The sequence below is a fragment of the Vulpes vulpes genome, chromosome 12, assembly GCF_048418805.1.
Source record: "Vulpes vulpes isolate BD-2025 chromosome 12, VulVul3, whole genome shotgun sequence".
In the NCBI taxonomy this organism is placed as follows: domain Eukaryota; kingdom Metazoa; phylum Chordata; class Mammalia; order Carnivora; family Canidae; genus Vulpes; species Vulpes vulpes.
The window spans coordinates 83,132,612-83,157,521 of NC_132791.1; the positions used below are offsets into that span (position 1 = coordinate 83,132,612).

Genomic DNA, 24,910 nt, shown 5'->3' on the forward strand with positions numbered 1-24,910 from the left:
CAATTGGTTTGTTTCTTCTAGAGGGTAATTGAGGTTCCGGCACGTGTCTTTCTCATTCCCAAACCCCTTTTTTAAAACATGTGTTAATGATACTAACTTCCTTATTTTTGACCTGAATCTCTTTTTAGTAGCTTATTTCCAGGAAAGAAAGGAAATTTCTTCATATACTTGAACATAATTACTCTCTATCAGCTAGTGCTGCATGACAAATAACCATAGAAATCTAAGTGACTTACAAAGTAAGCATTCTTTCTTCCAGAGCAGAGGGTAGGCAAGAGGTATGACCATGGCCACTGTAAGCAAATATAGCCTCCTATTATCTCTTTTCCTCCAGCTGGAGTCGGTGGTTAGTTTGGGCAAGTACTTCTTCTTCTTCTTCTTCTTTTTTTTTTTTTTTTATTAGTTCTTTTAACAATGGCAGAAGTGCAAAAAGACAGCCCAATCGCTCAAACCTTGTTAAAAAAACTTTGGTTCTATCACTTCCATTAGCATTCCATTGGTAAAGGCAAGTCCCACAATCAAACCCAAAGTGAGTAAGTATCTTCGCTTCTTTCTTTGGGTGGGGGGAAGGACATGTAGTTCACATGGTTCGGAGTCAAGAGTGAAGAATTGCTACCATCTGTCCAATTTCTGTTCATTCCTTATTGCATGCCCTTGTGCTACTCTTGCTCTATCCAGCTGTGTGCTGAAGCAGTTATACTCTTCTATCATACCTTTCACTACTAGTTCCGCAAAATTGCAAGACTCAGCTTTTGCATCTGCTCAAAGTCCATTATTAATATTTTTCGAATGGCATTTTCCTCTTTCAGGGCCATGTGATAAAATCCTTTTCCAGGAAGTACTTGTCACCATGGAGATTGCACTCTTCTCTTCTGCTCTAGCTCTCTGGAATCTAAGTGCACTTTGTGTTCTACTCTGCCATGTATAAAACATGCTCTTGTGGTGTGAAGAACAACTTGATTGAAATTGATCTGCAAATGGCTCCTCCTCTGGGCAGAAACATGAACAACCTCAGACTTCTGTGAACTACATTGCCATCTTCTCTGGCTGCATCACCTTGAGGTTTTGCTTTGTAATCAACTTCTTAAGCACTTTTTGTGCTCTCATTTTTCTTTATTAAGAATCCAGTGAGGTGTGGGTGGGGAGAAGGGCAGGGCCTATGAACTTGTATGTATGAACCTACATGTATGTACTATTAAGCAGAATGTATTTCTTTTACAATTAAACAGAATACCTTTTTCTATAATGGCAGTACTGTTATACACTTCCTATGCCCTTCAATATATATGAAATACTAGTTTGTGCTTTTGTTACCTTTTAAAGTGAATACACACACACACATACACACACAGTTATGACCACTGCTTATGTTTCAGCAAATGCATGTTTAAAATTCCAGATCTGAGGACCTGTGAGAAAAGTTATAATTTAAGATCTCTGTGCACATCTTATTTTCATGTTAACCAGGCAGAATGGGCTGATTCAGATGTTTGGGAGCATGAGAGCACTTAATCTGTTACCACTGCTTTGCATCATATCATGTTCTAGACTTCTTAGGAGCAATCTTTATTTATTTTTGGAGCTCACAGATTGCATTTCAACGAGTCAGGAATATTTTCCAGCTTATTTTAGTGAACTTACGCATATTTTGCCCAAATGGAAAAAAAAAAAAAAACACTATTCTCCAAAGAGTTGCTATTAGTGCTATTCTAGTGCTAGCCTGTCATTCTGTTTGATCACCCCAGGGAAAAAAGAAATTCACCTGCTTGTCTGGTTTTGTACACGCATGTGAGCGAAGGGGTGGACATGCCAAAAGAGCACATTTCTATTGGTTAGATAAATCCAGGAGAAGTTATCACTAAAACCTGATGTTTTAATTGTGCTCCTCAAACCCAAATACTTTGTGTTGTTAGATAATCTTTCTTCCCTGAGCCCCTTAGTAGGCCCCTAAGCATTACTTCACCTTTAAGAGCTACTTAGGGCAATAAATATGCATATTTGACTCAAAGCTGGCAGTCCCAGTGATGGTGGGGTTAGTTGCCTGGTTATTTGTGGTTATTTTTGCAATGCTTGCAGATTCCAAGATTGATGGTTTGTTTCATCAGAAGCATGCAGCATGCCTTTTTAGTAACTCACTGAACACAGGTGTTTCCTGATTATCTACTTGATTAACATAGTGACCAAAATTAAAGCAGAATAAATAAACCTTGCTATATCTACTTTCTCTTTCCATACCTATTTGCACTGTTTAAAGTAGAGGAAAATTGTAGCGCCCCCCCCCCCCTCCAATCTCATTTTCATTTAGTAGAACCTAAAATCATTGCAGACTCTTCCCAGGACCAAGTATTATTCCTGGTGCAGTCTGTTTGTTGAAAGAATAAGTATATGACTGAACAGTCTGTTGAATGAATAAATGAGTATATGACTGAACATATACATGCTTGTATGAATACATTTCATGTCAATGGTCGCCACAAATACCACGATCATGGATAAACCACCCCCCTTTTACTCTTACTCTTATTGTAAATCCCCTTTGCCATTATGATTCTCAAGGATTCAGAGACTATTGGAAGCATCATGCATCAGGAAGGAATAGAGATAAGGAAACTTAAAAGGACCAAATCTTTCAGCCCATTAATCAAACCCATAATTCCCACTAAAGCAGGTAAAACAATGAATCGTGCTAAGAAAAAAAAATTACTCTATATTATGAGCATATTTAAAAGCTAAAATCAGAGACTGTTGTCCCAGGGCACAGGGGAGACATTTCTAAAAGGCAGGGAAATTTGAAGACCCTCATTAAGAAGATGTCGCCTGCAAGCTCAGATAAAACAGGAAAGAAAAATGTATCTGAAGTTCTAACGAAATGTAGCTCATATTCTTCCTCCCACTCTGTTTCTCTGAATGATTCTCTAAGTTACAATATGAGCAAAATGGAGCTTGAAATAGACAAAATGGGACTAGAGCTTTTTTTTTTTCATGTAATATCTTAATGGAATTGCTACTCCCTGCCTTCTGTGCAAAGATTATTTGGTTTTTCCATATACTTAGGAAGGAAAAATTTAAGTTTCCAGTTAATGTACTTATTTTCAGTAAGTACCACCACTATGTTTCTAGATACCTCATAATTAGGGTATTTAGGGGATATATTTATTTGGTTGTGCCTTATCCAGTTAGATTAGGTACCATTAGTATTTGCATGGTTTAATGGAAATGATAGCTAAAATGTGAATGAGTGCCTCCTTTGTGGGTTAAACTAAGCCTAGAAGCCAACAGCTAAAGCAGTTAAATGTGTGCCAGTTCTCATAAAAAGAGCAGCCACAGGCGATGAAGGCTGCGCTGAATGCACAGGATCAGAAAAAAAGCCTCCATGAGTCTCCTTCCCTGCAATCTGTATGTCTGCCTAACCCTTTACTAACACACCACCCTTCACCCCATTAACAGATGCAGGCACCCACGCACATCCTATAGCCAAAATCAGAGAAGATTTTTGCTTTTTCTCTCCTTTCCTCTCTAGCAAAAATATGAGCTCCCCCCCCCCTTTTAACTACAGTTTTGAAGAATTATGCACCACTATTTGGAATTCTCTAAATCACCATATTTCAGATTTCAGAGAAGAGCAATGCTTAGAATGATTTGCACTTTAAGCATGAAGGGTGACAGCCAAATGGCTCACGTACCCAGTTAACCACGTTAACTTCCAGTTTTTAAGGCTCCTAAAACCATAACTCATTAAAAACCAAAACCCAACCCAAACCCAACCAAAAAGACAAACAAAAAATGCTATTTTTTTTTTCATTGAGTTGATGGATGCAAAACCATCTTGAGTTACGTGGATTTAGCCATTCTCCTAAAGGGATTGTGAAAGGAGCCAGAAGCTCTTTGTGTTTTACTTAGATCCTGCGCCTTGTTCAGCTTTGTCTCTGATAATGCAAGGTGACCTCCAAGCAACATATAGTTGCTCATTTTTGTATTGATTCACTGAAAAGTTGCCAGGTCCTGTGTTGGCTTACAAAGACTACAGAATGAATTAGGGTAAGATACAGTTTTTCTCTTCAAGGAGTTCATGATACAAGCAGATAAAAGTATAAAAAGATGGATATATATAATATGTTATATATTTATTATAATATGTATAATATATAATACATTATCATATCATATATAATAATATAGTGACAAATGAATTGTGGAAAGACAGAAGTGGAAACAGATCATTTAACCTTAGTTGCTGGGAAGACTTTTTAGAGGAGGTAGTAGTTGAGTCCTAGGGACAGTTACCTACCCACTGGAAAGACATATTGTGTGCATAGCAAGAAGTTCGTTAGAATGAAGTACCCATAAGGTAGAGGGGATTTGAGATTTGCAGCATTTCATAAGGTAGCCAGGACCTTACATGGCTACTTGAACTTATTAAAAAGAAAAAAATGAAAAACCACATTTCAGGTGTTCAGTAGCCATGTATGCTTAGTGGCTACTGTGTTAGACAGTGTGGCTATTGAACATGACAGCAGAAGTTTCCATTGGATGGTGCTGTTGTGGGTGTTAGGCAAGAAGTCGGGGTGGAGTAAAAGATAGGATTTAGTGAACGCAAAGCTGGAGGTGAAGCTCTATGAGTGGATAGCTTTATCTAGAGAGTAAAAAGTGAGCAAAGTCCTGTGGTGTACACCACCATTCAAGAAGTGGATGGCGGGAGAGATGGTACAAGCAAATGTCCTTGGAATGGTCAGAAGAAGAATGGAAACTGGAAATCCTAGAGCACCAGGGTAACTCAGTGGTTGAGCATCTGCCTTGGGCAAAGGGCCTGATTCCGGGGTCCTGGGATAGAGTCCCACACTGGGCTCCCTGCAGGGGGCCTGCTTCTCCCTCTGCCTGTCTCTGCCTCTCTCTGTGTGTGTCTCTCATGAATATGTAAATAAAATCTTTTAAAATAATCTTTAGATACCGGAAATCCTAAAAGTTCAGCAAGGAGAGTGTTTAGAGAAGTCCATAGCTGCTGAGGATGCCTGATACTATAGAAAATCTCATGAAAATTGGCAATTGATTGTGAGATCTGCAAAATGGGAGGCCATCCATCCATGCTGTTAGTGACAATTGGTTAAGAGGAGTCGCGTGTGTGTTTATATTGGAGTAAATGTGGGTAGAGGTAGACTGAGGAGTGTAGTGGACTGAATGGTGTCTCCACAGATATGTCCACATGGCAGCCCTCAGAGGTTCAAAGAGGCAAAACCCCCAATTCTCTCCTAGAGCCTCCAGAAGGACTGTTGCCCTGTTGACACCTTGATTTCTGACTTCTCTCATCCAGCACTGTGGGAGAATCAGCTTCTGGTGTTTTAGCCCCCCAGTGTGTGTGGATTTGTTACAACTGCCACAGGAAGCCAAAACAAGGGCATTCATGAGCAAACGGGAAGTAAAAGAATGGAGATAGAACGTTTTGACGAATGGTTAGACACACAAACATTCTCAAGGGACAGACAGGTAAAGTCAGTGGTGAAAAATGAAAATGGAAGAAGTGCTAAAAACCTGATGAATTTGAGCTTATACGTCCAGCCACCAAATGGACACATGGGCTGTCCCTGTGTGTCCCTCCTGCTTCCCACACTGCCCGGCCCCACTGGCCATATTACTACAATCTTTCTTCCTTCTCATTCTTTCTTACATATATCAGACTTTATGTTTTAGCCGTTTCAGCTAACTTCTCATGTCATGTTGAAATCCCTCTCATTCTTTTGACCTGGGAGCATATGTTTCTTGTTAGTCCTGAAACCCACTCAAATTCTTCTATTTCTCAGCTCTGGGGAGAAATTCTGGTGGCTCTGATGATTTCCCACCGTAGGTTCAATTTGTCTGAGCAACACTTACGTTCTTGCTGCAGGTCAGATACATTTTTTATGTCTTCTAACCTTCCCCCCAGTAGCTGTCCCCAGATGTTACTTTTGAGAACATAAGACACCTCTTTCCTTTTTCATTCATGAGAATGTTGGGATCATCCAACAAGCAAGTTATCAGCTCTTGCATGTCACAGTCTCTGCCTTTACTGCCTTTACTATCCTGTTTGACTTTTACCTTTGAGCAAAAGTATGATCTTTCTCCATTTGGAAGGCTAATCTTTCCACTTTGCCAAGGGGCTTGGCTTTTTCCCTTTTTCTGAATATACGCGTTCTTTCCCCACTCTCCATGTTTTCCTGAGATTCTGGCCATTCCCCATTTACTGTCAGTCTTTTCCTTGGCCAATCTCAGCCGGTGACCTGTGGTAACTGATCCTGATTCTTAGCCTCCTTCCTGAGCACTGTCTGCTGATCACCTCCACCTGCATAATTTACACACGTTCATCGAGCTTAAGACTACGCTTGCCATCTTTCTCTCCAAACCCACTTCTTCCCAGGAACCCACCCTCCCCCACTTTTTTTGTTAATACAGGAGAAATCCTCCCTCTTTGTGTAGATTTGAAACCCTGGAATCCGCTTCAAACCTGCCCTTTCCCTGATTCACTGCCATCTTTGTAGAATCATTATAGGTCATAGCTTCCCACACTGTAATTGTTTATAGGACATTTTTAGTTTCTGAGATAGGCTCTGGAATAGAGGGAAGAACACTGGATCTGGAAAGGAAGACTAGAACTTGAACTTGAACCAGGCTTTACCTCTGTGAGGTAAAGTGCCTCTGGGACCTCTGGCAAATCACTGACCTACTTTTCACCTCAGGGTCCCTGTCTTTAAAAAGATGATAACAATATCTTTCTCAAAAGATTGTTATAGAGATTGCAGAGATTAATATGCATGAAAGTTCTATACAAATTCTGAAGTGACATACTGTGATTTAATCTTCGAGGTGACCAGCTGTTCTCGCTCTCCGAGAGAGGAAGCTTGAACAAAAGTAGAATCAGTAGATCAGTTTAGAACCTCTCTTTTGCAATAAGTAAACTATTCTCAATGGATCAACCTCTGTACTTCTATGAACTATCAGTTTTAATCCATATGACATTGCAATTCTTAACAGGCTTCTAAAGGCAATTACTGAAAGTGCATATGGTCCAAACTAATAGTGGTTATTCCCACTTTACCTCCCTTTCATGGCTCCAGGAGAATCCAGACATTGGAAGGGCATATGGCACCCTTGACTTTGCATTTGTGAATCTTTTGCTAATGATATTGGGGTGGAGGCAAAGGTTATGCCAACCTCTGTCTCTGTGTCTTCATTACCAGTATTTCTGCCCATCAGGTGCCCTAGCTTCCTCTGTGTCCTATCGTGAATGTGAGGGCGGGAGCACCTGACCTACACACTTTAGTTACTTGGTCTCATCAAAGTACAAAACATATAAGGTGAAACTACCTTTATTATTGTCCTTATTAGGTTTGTTATCAATTCCATGACCTACAGTGTTTGGTTGACTCAGAAGTCTTTGACTTGATGAATCAAAATGATATTTTATATAAATTGTTAAGTTACCCCTTTGCTGTTTCTTGGTCCTAAGTGCTTAAGAACTGTTGTGGTTTTCTTTTAGCTGACAACAGGTAATCCATCTTTTAAAAAGTCACTATTATGTAGTAGCTTCATGAGTATCAACAAAATAAAATCAGATAACATATCCCTTAACTAAAATATTTTTGCTATGAAGGTTGGCCTGATAGAATCACCCTGGAGTAGAGCTATCTACCTCACAAAATGCCACTTTGCTTACACAACGTCAACATTTGTGTGCAAAATATAAAACCATAAAAAAGAATCCCCTTTTCATATTGTGTATTGATATATATATGTATATGAGTACACTCAAAGAACCGATTTTTTTTTTCAGTATGGAAAGCTTTTTATTTAATAAGATAGTGCAAGTAACCTTCACTGTACGATGTTAAGGCACATAACCACTTCAGATTCTGCATCTTCCTGATTCCATACTCAATTAGGTGCCAAACACAAACTCTAATTCTTATGCTCTTATGCAGTGTTTAATTGTACAGATTCCATAAAAAATCACTTAATATAAAGAAAACAAATACTCTCTTTTATTGCCACTCTAAATACTTTTGCCAGCAAATGCTTTTGGGGGTGCTTTTTATTTATGGATTTTTCACAATGCCGGAGAGCTTTTGTCTTTTTTAGTGCTTTATATTTATAGTTGTGGGATGATCATTTTCTGGTTGGTTTCACATTGAGCTCTTTTAGAACTAGTTGGAGTAGTAATAGTTTCACACAGTTTATACTTTCTCCCCCTGAGTCCTATGTTAAATCTTTTTCACTCTCTCAGTGACACTGCAATATATTATGCTATACATTCTTAGGCTATTAACTTTGGGCATTGCTAATGATTTCTTTTTTATATATATACAGCACATAAAACATGTAAATGTTTCTTATTAAAACAAGAAAACTCAAAACACTATCAACCCTATCAGAAAAAAAAGAAAAAGGAAAGAAAGGGAGAAAGAAAGAAAGAAAGAAAGAAAGAAAGAAAGAAAGAAAGAAGAAAAAAGAGAGAGAGCTGGAGATTTTTTTAAAGTTATATTGTGAGAGAAACAGGTTTGTAAAATCTCAGTGTTGGAAAACAAAGTAAATTATAAAAGACCCCTAAAGGGAGAGATTTCGTTTTCTTAAAAAACAGCTTGTTTGGCATGCCATTCCTGTACTTAATTTTTTTTTAAGTAACACATTTGAAAAATCAATAATAGCAACATAACAGGTTTTTGGGTTTTGTTTTTGTTTTTGTTTTGTTATGTTTTTGCCTAGAAGAAAATGTCTGAGTCTTTGTGAGAAGGCAGGAAGAAGAAAAGGAAGGAATTTCAAAGTCACCTTGACCCCCACATCATCAGCCCTCAGTACCTGTAAAGGAGCCCTGGAGGGTAGAGAGCTCACTGTAAATTCTAGCAGCTCAAAGCCTATGAGGATTTAACTGGTGGGTGTACGTATTAAGTAGCTGGGAAACAAGTAGCCTTAGGTGCAAAGCTTAACACCAAAAGATTTAAGGGAACAGGATGATTCAGAAAGAGCCCTCACCCCTACCCCACCCAAAAGCAAGAAATGGAATTGATGAGAGCAACAGCAACCAATATTTGCACCTTCACAAGAGAGATTGCCTACTCCTAAAAAAAAAGTCTGTGGAAGCCACTGGACTCCTCACTTACTTTACACTTTGGCTTTCTTGATGATACAACAGGATGGTTCAGAAAACACCTTTCACAGAGGTTTAAACACCCCAATTGGCCATCCTCAGGCCAAACAGTGAATGGCTGAAGAATGGAATAAGGGTGGATGGGATGGAGAACAAAGAGGAGTAGGAGAAGATGGGGGCCCCAGGTGAGGAGAAGGAGGGGGGAGAGATAGGAAAAGAAATAACTGGCTGGGCTGCAGGGTGGGACTGTACAGCGCAGGGGATGGTGGTGTAGGTAATGGAATCAGGGAATAGAAAACTAGATGAGCAGGGGAGGTCAGATTTCATTAAAGCCTGATCCAAAAAAAAAAAAAAGCCTGATCCATGCCTAAACAGCAAAGCTCGTAGTATGGTGCATAGAAAAGTGAGAACAGATTCTTTTTTTTCCTTGATGCACTAAGAGGGATTGAAGAAACGTTTACAAAATGTTTACTGAGGTTGCCCCAGCAGCATGCAGACATCCACATCTGGCTGGGTTCTTCCCTGCCCTTGGGGCAATGGAAGGAAGAAGCACTGGAAGCAGCCTCAATCTCTGTGCTTACAGATGTTCCTCTGCTTCCAGAAAACGGAGACCATCGGATAGGCCAGTCCCAGAGCCACTACCTGGACTCTCTCCCAGAATTTTGACACCATGAGCCCCTTCTGGTGGAAAGAGGCTAGAGAGAAACGGATAAAAGCAAAAAAAAAAAAAAAAAAAAACAACAACAACAACAACAACAAAAACACAGAAACAAAAAACATACCAAAAGAAGAAAGAAGAAAGCAAAAACAACTCCCCCATCATTGTTATATAACTTTTAGTTCTTTTTATTTTATTTTTTTATGATTTTTATTTATTCATCAATGAGAGACAGAGAAGCAGAGACACAGGCAGAGGGAGAAACAGGCTCCATCCCAGGACTTGGGAATCACACCTGGCTGGAGCCAATGGTGGATGCTCAGCCACTGAACCCCCCAGGTGCCCCTGGTTCTCTTTTTATTTTTTAAAAGATTTTATTTATTTATTCATGATAGACATAGAGAGAGGCAGAGACCCAGGCAGAGGGAGATGCAGGCGCCGTGCCGGGAGCCCGACACGGGATTCGATCCTGGGTCTCCAGGATCGCGCCCTGGGCCAAAGGCAGGCGCCAAACCGCTGAGCCACCCCGGGATCCCTGGTTCTCTTTTTAAATAAATTTCTGATAACTCTTCAGAGTTCTTTACTTTCTCTCCCAAGTAAAGGATCTGCCTTACGGGTACAGATGTATTTCCCAAAATAAGACCGGACACTTGCCGAAAAGCCACGTGTTGGAGGCTAAGGCCCTGGTGTCTTACACCTTGGCCTTCCCGGGCGGCGGCGAGCTCATCAGTGGATCCGCGGTCTCCTGGAAACCGAGAAGGACAACAGTCAGCTCTGCTCTCTTCCCCGGGCCGGGCGGGAGTGAGCCTACTGCGGGAGCCCGCAGGCCGGAGCACACAGGTGAGCAGCGCCGGGCCCACCGAGCGCGCAGGTGCGCGGGTGCCAGGTGGCGCGGGGCCCGGGCTCTGGGAGGCGGCGGCGCGGGGCCGGACGGGGCCGGGCGGGGCGGGGCGGGGCGGGGCGGGGGGCTCCCGGGGCCGCGGGCCGCGCCACCGCCTGTCACCTCGGCGAAGGTGGGAGCAGGCCGGCTCCGGCCCTCGGTGGCTGCGCCCCCTCCCCGCCTGGGCTCCCATCGTGCAGAACGGAGGAAGCCAAAACCGTGCCCTGCAGTATGTACAGCACGTTTTTCTTCTTCCATGTATAATATGTAAAAACCCAACTCCCGCCCCTTATAAAGTTAGCTTAAAAAAATTTCCGCTCCGTCTTGGGCAAGGGGATGGAGCACATTTTCACATAGGCGAAGGGCAAAGGGATCTTTGGAAAAGAGCCAGCGACTGGTTGCAAACACAGTGAATCTAGCCCCACAACCTATGTGTTGTGGGAAAACCAGCATTCCTTTCAATTTCTCTAGGGATTCTTGAGGATTTACAGTTAAATCCTCTAGGATTTACCTTCTAGGACCCCTACTTTCTCCTTGCACAGATTTAATTGGATCATGAGTTACAAAGTCCCTTGTATGCGGTCTGCATATAGAATCGACCATTTCCCAAACCATTTGTCTAGCAAATTCGTAAATCTGAACTGCCTTGTTCCCTAATAATGCCAGATGTGAAAGGACCTGCTTGGTCCTAAGCTAATGTTGGTTTGTCTTTTAGTGGGTAACAGTGGGTCAATTTGAGCGCTCTGAGGGATCTGTGTTTCATTCCACTTGAGCAAGAGAGCTTTTGGTGAATGGGCACGTGTGACATGACCATGCACACAGAATTTGTTGGTGGTCCTTGCCTGCAATCCATTTGCAAAGACAGGTCCAATGGGTGAGAGCCAGTGTCTTTCCAAGTCTGCGTCGGTGAGCTAGTTAGGTTCAGAGAAGGGTGAAAATTGGGAATCAGCCGGCTTTTCCTAGTGCATGGCCTGTCTTGACAGCTGTCTTTACCAAGCAGTCTTACTTTTTCACCTTGGGATATCCATCTGTTCCTGAATCTGTTTAGGGTGAAGAAAAGATGAGTTATCTAATAAGGCTCCAGGAAAGCTTAGAACTAGAGGCTGAAGCAGAGGCAGCCAAGCTGCTTTGTCACCACCTGGAATCAGGCAGGCAAACGGGGAGATCACGCAGGCCAACCTTCCTAGCCCAGGGGCTATCGTTCCATTTTATATGTTTGAGTCATTGTGAAGAGAGAAAGATTTATAGGCATTCTTTCAACACTTACTCAACAAATATTTACTGAACACCTACCCTATTCTGAGCTCTGCAGTGTATTCAGAAACCGGGGCTGGAATCAAGTCATTCTTTCTTAGCATTCTCAAACACTACTCTTTTTGACTGCTGTGGATCACATCCTCAGGATCAACCCATATATTGATTGAATGCTTACATGTGTAAAGGATATTACAGGGTTGATATTGTCAATATATATATATATATATATATATATATATTAAAAAGCCAAAAGTAGACAAACTATTACATACACAGAGCCGAAGACTGGGGAAAAGATGATATGAGGCCCTTATAAGAAGCCAATCCAACCTATTGCTCTGAATTCTGATATCATAGGGTCTTCTCATCCAATGTGTATTTGAAAAGATGTCTTTTAAAGAAAACCTCAAGCATTTGCATCATGGTGTTAATAGTTCAGTAAATGTCATTTGTCCTATTTGATCATAATCAACTTCAGGATCTGATATGAGTAGAGAGGCCTACCTAGTTCATTAAGGAGATGCCATATTTGGCAGGTGAAAATGTGGTCTCTGGTGATAGTCATCACTCATGAAGTTATATCTGAAATGTGTGAACAAGAAAAATACAACCTTTTTTTAGAGCGTTTGGCACCCATCCAGAGGCTCATACAATGCCAAAGATGAAGAGTTTTCTTTCTCCATGTGTCACCTCTCTTCAGGAGTGCCCCTTATCCCACTGAAGTGAGGAGACACGGCTTCAAGTGCATCTCACAGAGCTTGGTAGACTCTCAGAAAGAATTTTGCTGTGCTGATTCTAGGACAGAGTTACTCAACTTTTCAATGTTCAAAACTCCTGCACTGCTTTTTCGTTCTATCTTCCAGAGAAGCCAAACCAGGCAAATAGATGTTGACCACCTGTAGATCTCTGTTATAAAGGCAGTAGGTATATTGAATATGCTTTATGAAACTGCTTATTACCCCTTATGCCAACCTTTTGGAAATTCTAGCAGTTTTCTTAACTTGGGGACTCATAATCCCATTTGCTTTGCATAGTCCCAGTTTACTCTTGCCTTAGTGTAAATATTACTGTTTTTTTTTTTCTCTCTCTCTCTCATACATGTCCTAGTTTGAAGGATAAAGTATATGGTGACATTATTCTTAACCTGGATCCTAATTCCTCCCCCCCCTCCATTTGAGAATAACTCTCCCAGGATAGTTCCAACTTTGTCTCTGTATAGCTATATGAATTTGGATAAGTCATCTAATTTTCCTATGGTTTTGTATGATCCTTAAAATAATAGGATTTTGTGGACAAATATCATCTACTTCCTCTGTAGTTCCAATGCTCACATTGAGTGTGAATCGTGTCAATCACATTACTTTGGTTACCTTTGGAGAAGCCCATTTTTTCTCTCTGGATGAGGTGGGATAACTGGATGTTGGAGGATCTTTCATAATCCATAACTCAATGGTGGAGGATCCTTCATGCCATTGTAGGAAGTTTGGGTTTCCTTCTAGAGAAAGGAAAGTAACAAGGTTTGCCAAAAGGTGGAGGATATGACCAAATATTTGCTTCAGAAATGTGTATTATAATAGTCCAGGGAGAAGAAATGGGAACTCCAGCAAGTGCTTTGAAGAGTTATATCTTGGTATCTGGGAAGTCATGAAATTAACATCTTCCTGAGCTCTAGTAGCATAGAAGAACTTCTATCCTGAGTGAATCTCAAGCAAGTTTCTCTCTCCTCTACTCAAATGTCTCAAATCTGTGCCATTGGTGTAATATATCCTTGGTTCTCATCTTTCAATATGGTTTTGTATGTGCTATTAAAAAAATACCACCGCATCCTAGGACAGGATGTCTTTCAGTGATGAATCAAGTGATTCCCATGTGTGTTAGTTTATAAATTGTTAACTGCTTTGGGATTCATAGGGATGAAAGATGCTTTATTTATTGTCCTTTGAGATGAAAGATGCATAATTTATAACACTAGGATTACTATTTTATTTACTCTTGTGACACTGCAATCGCATTCTTTTCTAGTGATGGAATTGCAGAAGAATCTTGTTTAATTTGTGGGCAAGTGGCTTATTAAAAGCTTCGGTGTTGGAGGGTCTGGCTACACAAAAGTGGGTGTTGTATGAAGGAAGCAGTATGATCCTTTTGTTGTTACACAAAGGCTTTATTATCCTGCTCACAAGCGTTAGTAAGATATTAAACATATGTGCATGATGTAAAGATGTTGGCTCGGATGTGTGTTCATGCAAGCTTATGATGACATAATTAGGTACGTTCTGTAAAAGTATCTTAAAATACTACAGCTGTAGACTTTACAGGGTCTTCTCTTCCAGTGGGCCTAGGACTTTGTATAGCATTATTGTACATTTCCAGGTAATCACATGTTTCTAGTATCCAAAAATATCAATAAATGTATGTTTAGGAAAATGTCAGCTTCCTGGTAGATAGATCCTTTAGAATTTCCTTGGCTGAAAATCTTCACTTTGCAGCCTTGTAGGGAAGGTTAGTTTTGTTTGTTTGCTTGCTTGCTTTTAAATAAAAAGGTGTGGCTCACTCCTTGGCAGTCAGATTTGGGATGATTTCTCTAATTTAAAAAAAAATATTTGTCTTATGTAATATAGGCATCAGATGAATTGCAGAGAGCCATGAATTTGTGTGTAGATTGGGATGATGCAGGAATATTGAAGCTATTTACCTGGTTATTCCAACAAGCCATCCTTCTTTTTGAATGACTGATGTCATGTATGTGACTTAAGGATCACAGTAATGGTGGAACTTTTGAAAATAAGAGAGCAGAGGCAGGGTAGATATCAGCTTCTTCTTTTTCCAGCTTTTCATTTTTATCATAGGAAAAGCACTTGCCCTTTGACTATTGGCCAAATAGCAATAGTAAGAAAGAAAAGAGATCTATAAGATGGATGATCCCAGAGGCCATAGGGTAGCATTGCACAGAGAAGCTGCCATGAACTTTAGAGAATAAGGAAATAGATGAACCCAAGCCAGAATTTTCCTTCTTAAAATGTTCTTACCAATTTGGTTGCATGATTCCATTTTATTAGATTATGTATTTGTTTTCTTACTGTAGTCAGCTTGACAGGTCTAAGAATGTTCTTTTGGAAATGCAGAAGGTATTTCTAGAAACTGTAATTCCCCTGGACTCCATCTCCTTCCACAGTCAAATAGAAAGAAGCAAAGAAAAGAAACTAAGACATAACTAATAACTCTCTTGGTGTCTGTGGAAAACCCTGGCATAAGATAAAGAGGACTAGAATTGTGTCTTCTTCAGGGACAGAAATGGACTTCAGCTAAAGCAAAGGATTAGAATGAGGTATAAAAAAGTCCTTTCCACCTGAGTCAGTCTACAATGGGTGCTGGGTTTTGTACAACATGTTTCTCTGGGTGCCTGTTTCTCCTGTTGTCAACATTATTAAAGTTATAGTTGTTTTAGCAAAGGGAAGATATCCACCTATCTAGAATAGTTTAAAGAATATGTGATTTGGGGCATTCAAACATGCTGCTTTGCAGACCAATGATGACTTCTGATTCACGCTCAGGGTCAAGCCCGAGCCCCATATTTCCCATGATGCCTTGGGGCTTGCTCAGGTGGATCCCAAAGTAGCAGCCCATATGGGAAGAGCTATCACTCTGAGTATAAGGGGGCATGGGACGTAGATATGCCGAGCTTCCTGGTGGTTGGCCCAGAGCTATTGGACACTGCAGTCAAGGATTCTGTACCCCAAGAATGCCCCTCCCCTCACTGTCCCACCTCCTGCCTGCCCTTGACTACCTGGAGGACTTGTCCCTGGGACTTTGAGTCTGATGAGGGAAGTGGCAGGGCTTTGCTGGAGACAGGGAGCCCCTTCCTTCCTGAGGACTTCTGATCCTCTCCATGCAGCATCCCAAAACATTCTGACATAAAGCCATGAATGTGGAGCTTTCAGCCCTGTGCCACCAACCTGTAAACACCCTAGGCTGGTACAAGGACAAGAACCCCCATTCCTCAGCAGCAGCAGAAGGACATTTTCTGTTCTACAAACTCAGACCATTTTCAGAGAAACAAGATTAAACTAAAGAATTTTGTAGGTTTCTTCCTACTACGGACAGCTGAACCTAAAAAACAAACAAGCCACCATCTACCTTTGCAAAACTTGAAATCGTATTTATTAAATCAAAAAGAATTTTCTTATTTCTTCCTTCTTCAAACCGTGTATGTCATGATCAATTTTTTCACGTTTTTTTTTCCTTGAGGTTTTAAAAACATTTACCTAGTGATGTGTGCTTAACTTTGTTTCTTTCCCTTTCTGTTATTCTTATTTTTGCATTAAATCAACCTCTGGAGGATAAAGTGAAAGTGTTTGCTTGTTGCTTTGAGAACTTACTCTTGTTCAGAATGGTTCCAAGTCACTGCAGGGTTAATAGAGCTGCTTTAAATATAGCCATAGATTATTAAGGCTGTGACAAATACATTTGTGTTTTATCATTTGTGATAAATGTTTCATTTCATTGAAATAAATTCTAATTCTGGAAAATAAATGCTCACCCAAGAGAGGCACATGGCATCTTTCTGAACCTCACAAAAAGGAAAAAAACCATTTTGTTCCATTAAGAGAGAAAATCTGCTCCCCAAAGGTCTACTGGTCATCTCAGGAATACAGATCTATGTTCTTTTTCTTTTCTTTTTAAAAATGTCTGCAGGGTATCGGCAGTGCATACCACTAGCCCACAACTCTGCTTATCTGAGGCATGTGACTTTCAGATGATAGAATCCTAGGACACTAGAACTTTATCTCTATTTTATAGATATCACTATTTTATAAATAGGAAATACAAGGCTCAGAGAAATTAGTTAACATGTCCAGGGTCATATAGCTATTTAATTGAAGAAATAAGACTTGAAAATTGTTTCTCTTCTCCTTCATTACCATGTTTTATTCATGTACATTTGCTTTGTTTCTAAAGCATGTTCTCTATATACCATGTGTTCTAGAGCCTAGAAAAAAATATTGTTTCCATTAGGCAGAAGCAAAGCAGACACACTGTGTGGTCCAGGTCAAAAGATACTCAGTAGCAGAACCTATAATATATATATATATATATATATATATATATATATATATATATATACACACAGTGAGGAAAGCAGTGTATAAATCACTATAGATACATCTGGGTTGCAAGTATGGATTTTTAGGACCATCACATAGATTGAGACAATCACTAATTGTTGTATTCTCTCCAACATTGTGCCTTTAGCCTTGAGCCATATTGTAAAATGAGCTCTGCAAAACTTACATCAAATTGTAAAGGAGATGGACATGCATTTTTCCACTTGTGTATAGAAGACCCCCCAAGTACCTGATTGTAACCTACAGAAGCAAAGATAATGTACTCCCCTAGCTTTGCTGAGCTGCCTGCCTGCTTATTGCTATGATTTTGCAGTATTTACTTGGCAGCTCTAATAAAATGAGAGAGAAGCACACATGAGATCTGGTCATTTGGAAGAGTTGCTCTCCTATGTCCAGACAGCCATGATATACACTCAGCACAGACGGAGGAAAAGATGACATGGGCAAAGGGATCGCCTGTAATGTTCAGACCCAAGAACTTACAAATTGCTTTTGGTGTTTCATTCAAACATAAAGCTATTCCCCAGGGCGTCTGCTGTTGTCTGGCTTTGCATCTGAGATACCTCCCTTAGGATGACCTCTGATTCCAAGGCAGAGCCTGCAGTGTTCTGTGACCATTGCAGAAACTGATGGTATGTTCAGCCTCCTTGGCAGACTGAAAAGCCTAAAGAATGGCCTCACACAGCACAGTCCTCAAGTTCTTTCCCAAACTTCTAAAGGTCTTGATTACTCGTGTGGTCTCTACTTTCAGTTGAGGAGTGTGTATTGATGACATACGACCCAAATTGGAATTGGGACAGACCCTAGATTTTTTAAATTAGTGATTCATCAATAATATGTGTTGTCTACAGCAGATCAGGAATTTCACCTAGCTTGCTTTCTTGTTGTTTAATTAAACAAAAAACTCTCTACAACTCTGTGGTAGAGATTAATGTCCCATTTAAGTGGAGGCTCAGAAAGCAGGTGCAGTCACATTCCCACAGATGAGATATAAGATCACCATTCGTCCCGGTTACCGTGGATAATTACTGATAGAGCTTCACTTGACTGTCAATACCTGGTGTAGTCCATACATCATATGATCACCCTAGTTAATTCTCACCAGGATTGATCTGATGCAAAATTGTGAAGTGGGGAGAGTCCCTCTTTGGGTCTTTCTTACATCATTGATCAGACCTCCTCCATTCCTCCCTCCTGGCAGCATAATTTCCCAGACTCACCTCTGTGTGATCCTAACTCATTCTGTCACAGCTGGTTAGTAACTGGTTACTGTTAAATGTCCCATCTGCATCTTTCATCCACAAACCAGCCAAGAGCTCCCCACTGTTCCGCTCTACAAACTTCAGTCCAGCCACCACCTCCACATTCATAGACCAATGTGAAAGCTTCTGGTTGTGAAGCAGTTACCAGGACTATCCCTTGTCATTGTGTTCTTGTATCATTTCTTCCCTGTGCTTCCACAGAACTCTGTATATGGCTTTGCCTCTCTGAGTTATAACATTGCAAGGTGATTCCTGGCTAATCTATCTTTCCTACAATATTATGAAATTGTAAAGAGCCAAGGTAGTATGATATTGATGCATTCCCAGTACTTAGCAGAGTGTCTGAAATAAAATAAAATGTAATAAAATAGAAAATTAAGTTAAAATAAAAATAAAATAAAAGAGAAAGCTTGACAAATAAGTAGAAGAATCTGTTTTTCGGCTGCTTTCCTTTGTTCTCCCAATTCTGTTTTTGTTTTGTTTGTTTGCTTAACACAAACGAGTTTATTGTCTCAAAGTTCTAGGGCCTAGAAGTGTGGAATCTAGGTGTTAGCAGCTTCAAATTTTCTCTGAAACCTGTATAGGAAAATCCTTCTGTGCCTTTTCCTAGCCTGTAGAGATGGCAGGCAAGCACATGGCCTTCTCCAGGGTGCACGCGTACATGCTGTGATGTGTACATGCTGTGTGTAACTTTCTGAGTGCTGACTCTTTTCCAAGACTTTTGGTTATCAACTTTGTTTCTGCCCCTCAATTTCCAAGGGTTCCCTGATTCCCCACTATTTACTGAGTCTTCTCTTTCACTACATTTCCTGGTATTTATATTGTTATGAAGTTTGTCTTTCTTCCTTGCTGTGAGTCTACTTTGTGGGCCTGACTTTGCAGCAGGTCCAACTGCTTGACTACCCAGACTTGAGTGGAGACAGGCACAGCTTGCCTGTGTGGCCTCTTCTCAAGAATGAACGAGATAAAATATGTAGAAGGACTTTGCAAATCAACACCAAGCTGCTTTGCGCTAGTTGAAAGAAGGTTCTTAAACACAGAAAATCCCCCTCAAACCATAATAACAAGACTGTCTTAAAGCCAAGAATGAACACATTAAGATTTGGCATATCACCTTGCAAAGATAGCCAACTCTGGACTAGATCATCTTTGGAACCGGTGAGAACTGCTGTTTTATAGTTTGCTAAATTTAGATCTGTGAGACATATCGAGCTAAAGGTTGAATGTTCTCTAAACTTAGAATCATTTCTGTAAATTATTTTTAAATTAGCTTCTTAGAATTCTAAGCAATTCTGGATGTTTCAGCCTAACAATATGTTTGTTACATCAGTGCAGAAATCACAAACAATGTGCTTACAAACATTAGTGTTAGTCTGCAACAGCCTTTAGAAACAGGAAAAAAAAATATGACTTAAAGAATTAAGCCAGACACAGCAGTGCCTATCTCGAGTAAAGTCTTGGTATTAAAATTTCATATGCACAGGCAGAGATTTCTGCTCAGTGGAATTTGGAACTATTTTACAAATTTTATTTCTTTTGTACTCGAATTATTCCAACCAATTTCTGTTTTGTAAAACTTAGAGCTTACAGCGTTGATACTTTCTGTAAAAGAAGAATGCTATTTTTAAGAATGTAACTCTTTTCTACTTTGTGGGAAGGTTTCAGAGATGGTAGTCAAGGGAACTGCTTATAGAAAATATTAAATGAATAAGAGAGTCTGACACTCCCAAGTATAATTATGGATATTATTAAAATGCTGTATTAATACTAATTTTATGAATTTATAAATAGTAAGTTGTAAAATAAATAACTCCCAGAGATGAAAAGCACAGTATTGGGAATAGTCAATAATATAATAATTTTGTAAGGTGACAGATGGCAACTAAGTTTAACACAGTGAGCATTTTATAATCTATAGAATTGTTGAATCATTACATTAGACATCTGAAACCAGTATATGTTAACTATATTTAAGCTAAAAATCTTTATCTTTTAAAAAAAAGAGATTTATTTATTTATTTATTTATTTATTTATGAGAGACACACACAGTGACATAGACAGAGAGGTGAGACATAGGCAGAGGGAGAAGCAGACTCCATGCAGGGAGCCCAACGTGGGACTCGATCCCGGGACCCCAGGATCACGCCCTGAGCCAAAGGCAGATGCTTAACCACTGAGCCACCCAGGTGTTCCAAACTAAACACCTTTAAAAAGAGTTTGAATTTTTTTTCTAACTGATATGTTTTAAAGTACTCGTGAACATTGGTCTTCAGTTGAAAATGCACTCGAAATGCACACTAAGCTAAAGTTGTTTAAAAGGTTTTGAAATTTGTGGGCCAGTGAGGGTTGTGTTGTAAATACCTCTCATAGTGCAGATGTGACTTACACCTTTTGCATTGCTGCACTATTCATAAACTATAATCCTTTCTCGTGATAACAGTGTGTTGCTTCAAGCTTACTAAATAATAGTTGAAAACCTTTGAAGAGCTCATGAAATGTTTAGAATGTGCTCCACTAAAGATCTGTACACTTTTGGAAGCCCTGTGCTCTGTTCAGAATGGTCAAGGGGAGTGAGAGGATCACTGTGCTGACTGTGTCACATGCAAGTATAAGGATACTTCAAATATTTATTTTAACTCCAAGCTTCAGCTAGTTCCCGTGCTATTCAGATTCTTGCAGCACTAAACCAGTTAAGCATGATTGATGGACTATACACATTTAAGGAGGCTATAACCAGCAGAGGTAATGCCACAGTCCTGAGCTGGGAAGCTTTTTCTAGAAAGGATTCGATAGTTAATTTTTTTTTATTTTATTTTTTTTATTTTTATTTTTTTTAAAAGAAAGGGAAGAAATTCTGAGCTGAACCTTGAAATATGATTTTTCTAGGCAAGTGAGTGAAGGTGAGGCGTGTAATGGGTTTGTTTGTTTTTTTAATTTTTTTATTCATTTATGATAGTCACAGATTGAGAGAGAGAGAGAGAGAGAAAGAGAGAGAGAGGCAGAGGGAGAAGCAGGCTCCCTGCACCGGGAGCTCGATCCCGGGTCTCCAGGATCGCACCCTGGGCCAAAGGCAGGCACCAAACCGCTGGGCCACCCAGGGATCCCCTTTTTTTTTATTTTAAAGGCCATATGATCTCCTTTGCAACCACTCGATTCCGCTGTCATGGCGTGAAGTCAGCCATACACAGTGTGTAAATGAATTAGCTTCTCTGTGTTCCAATTACACTTTAAAAAAAGAGACAACAGGGCAGATTTGGGCTGTGGGTTGTGATTTGCTCACACCTGTTCTAAGCAGTAGCTTTGTCACTGCTTATAATTTTTTAACCTCTTTTCCTCCACAGAGAGGCTTCAGACCAACATAGAAGACTAGAGAGATGTTAATAATCATCGAAACTAAAGATGAGGCCTCCGACTTATTGCTGTAGCTGAAAGAGCTGCTTTGGGAGAGAGTAAGTGATTGCCTTTCTAATCCTATAGGCCTTATTCAGAACAAATCAATAGCTGAGGTGAGAAATTAAACTGAGACAAGGTGCCCCTCTCCTTGGATGAGTCTCAGAGCCTCTACTCTGCAGTATTACTGAGGAGTTGGCTCTACATGGATAGATTGTCTATGAACCAGAGATGTGAGCCAAAATCCAGGGAAAATGGGGACAGTTTCTAGGATTGAGGCATCACAGTGCTGAGTGGCTGATGACTCACACTCTTGGTCTCACCTTCCCCTCCTATGGCTTAAATGTAACCCCTTTCCTGCTTCTTTTCACATCCAGATAAAGAACAAAAGGGGTGGGGAGGGGTGGCTAAAACAAATAATAGAAGATATCCTTGGAAGAATAAAGGGTGGAGTGGCAGAAATGGTACACACACCAAAAGAAAAGATTAGGAAATAGACAGTTTGAGACAAATCTGGCTCTAAGCAGAGATTCTGCATAAGTGGAATTATTTTGGGCACTACCACTTTTGCCTCCTTTTGCTCTACCCCACGACTTTCAGCACCCAGGACATTAGTGCCAATTAATGGACCCCAATATCTTCTCCCGCCTTGGGCAGGGCTTGTACCTCCAGGCTTCTCTTCTCTTTCCCCTCTTTCCTCTCTTAGAAATTTTCAGATAACCTCAGATAGCTTCTAAAAGGAAAGGCAGTCATTTTTATACTAACATGGAATAATTAATCTGCAACTGATGGGATTCAGGAAGCGTAGCAAGACCATTTTAAGCAGGGTTGAGTTCCATGAAATCCCTTCAGTGACACCAAGGAAAACATGAGTGCTTGCTTTGGGGTCAGTTCAAGCAGTTGTTTCCAATTTTGGCTACAGAACCCCCCCCCCCCACACACACACACAAATTGTGAAACTCTTATAGCCCAAGAGTCATCTGCTTCTTTAGATTCCAAAGATCATCTTTCCTTGTAATATCCAAATATGGTGACTTGAGACTCCACCTCATCTCAGGATGAAAATATCCTTGATGTTCCTACAGACTTGAGGGGGATAGAAATCTTGATCGGCCCACTTAGCCATTTCCTTCTTAAACATCACTTGCCATACCTGGAGATTCCTTTCCTCTTGCTGGCCCAGTCTCCCCCATGGTGAACACCACCCTGATTTCTTCATTCCCTTATGAATAACTGGCAGTAATGGTCTTGTGTAAGGGCAGACTTTTTCCAAGGTTGGCAGTAATGGTGGGCTATTATAGGACAATACCATGTGGACATTATTTTAAATTTAAGTTTAGAGATTACAGTCTCAATAATCATTTATTCTTTTTTTTTTTTTTAAAGATTTATTTATTTGAGAGAGAGAGAGAAAGGAAGAGAGTGTGTGTGCATGAGCAGGGGGAAGGGCAGAGGGAGCAGGAGAGAGAATCTCAAGCAGACTGTGTGTTGAGTGGGAAGCCTGATACAGGGCTTAATCTTATGCTCTGAGATTATGACCTGAGCTGAAATCCAAAAGTTCAATGTTAACTGACTGAGCCACCCAGGTGCCCCTCGGTAGTCATTTCTGATAATAGGAGGTGAGCTTCCTCTTTTCTCAGGACCCCTACCTTGGCACTACATCTCTTCTTTCCTTCCTTCCTGGCTCATTCTCCCATGCCTGATTATTTCTGTTATTCCATGCCTCTTTATCTTCTCTTTCTACAGTATTTTTTCCATCTTTGGTACAGAGAAATTTCATTCTTTGTTTTTCAAACCCTCTTTTAAAGGCAGAAATGGGCTTTTTGTTCTCACAGATACACAAAAAGATTATCGAAGTAATTCTTTAAATATAGAGCTTTCTCTCAAATGTGAATTATGCCATCATCCTAGAATTAAAAAAAAAAGATGCAATCAGTTCTTGTATAATGATAATAGCAATTTTAATTATTGACTCTCCAATAATCTAATCACAAATGCAATCATCTTTTTATTAGTTCTACTTTTTGAAATCTTCAGGATCCCGAAATCTTAAACAGTGCAACTGTTTTTCACTCACTTCTACAAGTTCTTACATATTTTGGTTTCCATGGCATTGCACTTGCTTGGCTTTTTAAAACTCATTGAGCATTTTCTCTTCTATTTCATTTCTTAGCTTTTTATTTCCTAGTAGGTTAAAAGGATTGTAGGTTAAAATATAAGCTCCAGGGGACACTTGGAAGGCTCAGTTGCTTAAGCCCCTGTCTCTTGATTTTGGCTCAGGTCATGATCTCAGGGTCGTAAAATCAAGCCCCATGGGAGGCTCCATGCTCAGTGCAGTCCACTTGGGATTCTCTCTCTCCCTCTCCTTCTGGTCTTCCCACTGCTCCGTTGTGCTCCAGGGCTCTCTCTCTCTCTCTCTCTCTCCCTGAATAAATAAAATCTTAAAAAAATACAGGCTGCAGGGGATCCCTGGGTGGCTTAGCAGTTCGGTGCCTGCCTTAGGCCCAGGGTGTGATCCTGGAGTCCTGGTATCGAGTCCCGCTTCAGGCTCCCTGCATGGAGCCGCTTCTCCCTCTGCCTGGGTCTCTGCCATTCTCTCTCTCTCTCTCTCTCTCTCTCTCTCTGTCTATCATGAATAAGTTAAAAAAAATGCAGGCTGCAGTCTGAGAGTGTCAGATCAGTTCATGGAAGTCAGAGAGGGTCCTGATAGGTAAAATTATCAAACCCATTCTTTCATCTCTGACCACTCCCACATTAATTAATATGTACGACTAAGTGTATATCTGGCTATTTGTTTTATTTAACAAATGATAGGCTCTATTAATGCCTTTCATGCTTTACATCCTCTTCTTGTCTATTTGCCAGTGGTTATAAAGCATTTAGTCATTCAGGCTGGTAATACTGCATTATCATTGAAACATCTGTGCCCCTGTCCCTGAGATTCAGATGACAACGAGGGTCCTTGTCACATTTTATTCTCACTGTCCTCATTTCTGTCTCTTCCTTTCTATTTTCATTGCCAGCACCATGTTCCAGCCCTGCATTATCTTCATCTTCCCCAGTTACCCATGGAAATACCAAAGTCTTCTATTTTCCCAGTAGTGAGCAAATAGAGCAAATCCTTGAAACTCAGTGAACATAGTGTTGTTTTACTACAGAATTTTCCGTATCACACAATCATTCTGTCACTTTTGATACAATTGAATCCGATAAGTGTTTTTCATGGG

The 24,910-nt window shown here is 40.3% G+C and overlaps 1 long non-coding RNA gene across 2 annotated transcripts in view; it reads left to right on the top strand.

The window, feature by feature from the left end:
- Positions 1 to 10,253: 10,253 nt before the first annotated feature.
- The window catches only part of LOC112920511 (uncharacterized), a 90,874-nt gene continuing 76,217 nt past the window's right edge, over positions 10,254 to 24,910 (top strand). For both annotated transcript variants that reach the window (XR_011995675.1, XR_003235083.2), the window contains exons 1-2: positions 10,254 to 10,610; positions 21,635 to 21,742. This is a non-coding gene — a long non-coding RNA (uncharacterized lncRNA). The remainder of the gene's footprint in view (positions 10,611 to 21,634; positions 21,743 to 24,910) is intronic.